Below are 3,082 nucleotides of genomic sequence, written 5' to 3'. Positions count from 1 at the left end.
GTGGTTTATATAGTGGAGGGAGAGGGGTTAGGTTCGGCCATTTAGGGTGGGTTTGGGTGGGAAAGTGATCTTGAATTTTGAAGGTAGGTGGGATTTATGAGGTAGGTTTATGGGGAAGAGTGGATGGATGTGAGTGGTGAAAGGGTAGTAGGGAAGAGAGCTTGATGTGATTGGTGAAGGGTTTTGGGGAAAGGTTTTTATTGGGAAGAGAGGATGAACATTGAGAAGAGGAAAGAGTATGAGTGGAGGTAGATGGGGATCCTGTGGGGTCCATAGATGCTGAGATGATTCTTGTGGGGCCCACAGATCCTGAGGTGTTAAGGATTTACATTCCTGCACCAATTAGGCATGTAAAATGCCTTTGCATGCAATTCTGGCGTTTAAACGCCGAATTGATGCTTGTTCTGGGCGTTCAGCGCCCAGATGCAGCATGTTTCTGGCGTTCAGCGCCAGCTTTCCTCAGTGTGCATTCCTGGCGTCTGAACGCCAGGATGCTGCTTGTTTTGGGCGTTCAACGCCAGATCCATGCTCTGTTCTGGCGTTGAACGCCAGCCAGAAGCTCCTTACTGGCGTTTAAACGCCAGTAAGTCCTTCCTCCAGGGTGTGATTTTTCTTCTGCTGTTTTTGATTCTGTTTTTGATTTTTCTATTTATTTTGTGACTCCACATGATCATGAACCTAATAAAACATGAAAGAACAATAAAATAAAAATAAAATTAGATAAATAAAAATTGGGTTGCCTCCCAACAAGTGCTTCTTTAATGTCAATAGCTTGACAGTGGGCTCTCATGGCTCTACACAGGTGATCAGGTCAATTTTATAGACTTCCAACACCAAACTTAGAGTTTGGATATGGGAGTTCAACACCAAACTTAGAGTTTGGCTGAGGCCTCCCAACACCAAACTTAGAGTTTGACTGTGGGGGCTTTAGTTGACTCTGTGCTGAGAGAAGCTTTTCATGCTTCCTCTCTATTGTTACAGAAGGAGATTCTTGAGTTTTAAACACTAGGTTGTCCTCATTCAGTTGAAGGATCAATTCTCCTCTGTCTACATCAATCACAGCTCTTGCTGTGGCTAGGAAGGGTCTTCCAAGGATGATGTATTCATCCTCCTCCTTCCCAGTATCCAGGATTATGAAATCAGCAGAGATGTAAAGGCCTTCAACCTTTACTAACACGTCCTCTACTTGTCCATAAGCCTCTTTTCTTGAGTTTTCTGCCATCTCTAATGAGATTCTGGCAGCTTGCACCTCAAAGATTCCCAGTTTCTCCAGTACAGAGAGTGGCATGAGGTTTATTCCTGACCCAAGGTCACATAGAGCCTTCTCAAAGGTTATGGTGCCTATGGTACAAGGTATTAGGAACTTTCCAGGATCCTGTTTCTTCTGAGGCAATCTCAGTTGATCCAATGCATTTAGTTCATTGGTGAACAGGGGAGGTTCATCTTCCCAAGTTTTATTACCAAATAAATTGGCATTCAGCTTCATGACTGCACCAAGGAATTTGGCAACTTGCTCTTCAGTAACATCCTCATTCTCTTCAGAAGAGGAATACTCATCAGAGCTCATGAATAGCATAAGGGGGTTCAATGGAATCTCCATGGTCTCTAGATAAGTCTCAGATTCCTTTGGTTCCTTAGAGGGAAACTCCTTATTGATCACTGAACGTCCCAGGAGGTCCTCCTCCTTGGGATTCACGTCCTCTCCTTCCTCCTTGGATTCGGCCATGATGGTTATATCAATGGCCTTGCACTCTCCTTTTGGATTTTCTTCTGTATTGCTTGGGAGAGTACTAGGAGGGATTTCAGTGATCCTTTTACTCAGCTGGCCCACTTGTGCCTCCAAATTTCTAATGGATGACCTTGTTTCATTCATGAAACTCACAGTGGCCTTAGATAGATCAGAGACTAAATTTGCTAAGCTAGATGGATTCTGCTCAGAATTCTCTGTCTGTTGCTGAATGGATGATGGAAAAGGTTTACTATTGTTAAACCTGTTTCTTCCACCATTATTAAAGCCTTGTTGAGGCTTTTGTTGATCCTTCCATGAGAAATTTGGATGATTTCTCCATGAGGGGTTATAGGTGTTTCCATAGGGTTCACCCATGTAATTTACCTCTGCTATTGCAGGGTTCTCAGGATCATAAGCCTCTTCTTCAGAAGATCCCTCTTGAGTACTGTTGGATGCAGCTTGCATTCCATTCAGACTTTGAGAAATCATATTGACTTGCTGAGTCAATATTTTATTCTGAGCTAATATAACATTCAGAGTATCAATTTCAAGAACTCCCTTCTTCTAAGGTGTCCCATTACTCACAGGATTCCTCTCAGAAGTGTACATAAACTGGTTGTTGGCAACCATGTCAATAAGTTCTTGAGCTTCTGCAGGCATTTTTTTTAGGTGGATGGATCCGCCTGCAGAAGTATCCAATGACATCTTAGCTAATTCAGACAGACCATCATAAAATATATCCAGGATGGTCCATTCTGAAAGCATGTTAGAAGGACACTTTTTGGTCAGTTCCTTGTATCTCTCCCAAGGTTCATAGAGGAATTCACCTTCTTTCTGTCTGAAGGTTTGAACATCCACTCTAAGCTTACTCAGCTTTTGAGGAGGAAAGAACTTGGCTAAGAAAGCCTTAACCAGCTTATCCCAAGAGTTCAGGCTATCCTTAGGTTGAGAGTCCAACAATATTCTAGCTCTGTCTCTCACAGCAAAAGGGAAAAGCATGAGCCTGTAGACTTCAGGATCTACTCCATTAGTCTTAACAGTATCACATATCTGCAAGAATTCAGTTAAGAACTGAAAAGGATCTTCAGATGGAAGTCCATAAAACTTGCAGTTTTGTTGCATCAGAGAAACTAATTGAGGTTTAAGCTCAAAGTTGTTTGCTCCAATGGCAGGGATGGAGATGCTTCTTCCATGTAAATTGGAATTAGGTGCAGTAAAGTCACCAAGCATCCTCCTTGCATTATTATTATTTTCGGCTGCCATCTCCTCTTCCTGTTCGAAAATTCCTGTAAGGTTGTCTCTGGATTGTTGTATTTTAGCTTCTCTTAGTTTCCTCTTCAAAGTCCTTTCAGG

General features: G+C 42.5%; 1 non-coding gene across 1 annotated transcript; it reads left to right on the top strand.

Moving 5' to 3' along the window:
• Positions 1 to 2,488: 2,488 nt before the first annotated feature.
• On the top strand, positions 2,489 to 2,596 carry LOC112724338 (small nucleolar RNA R71). The gene has a single exon (XR_003163505.1). It is a non-coding gene; the product is annotated as a small nucleolar RNA R71 (small nucleolar RNA).
• Positions 2,597 to 3,082: the final 486 nt, after the last annotated feature.

This window comes from Arachis hypogaea, chromosome 11 (genome assembly GCF_003086295.3).
Source record: "Arachis hypogaea cultivar Tifrunner chromosome 11, arahy.Tifrunner.gnm2.J5K5, whole genome shotgun sequence".
Classification (NCBI taxonomy): domain Eukaryota; kingdom Viridiplantae; phylum Streptophyta; class Magnoliopsida; order Fabales; family Fabaceae; genus Arachis; species Arachis hypogaea.
This window is presented reverse-complemented; position numbering and strand designations above follow the sequence as displayed.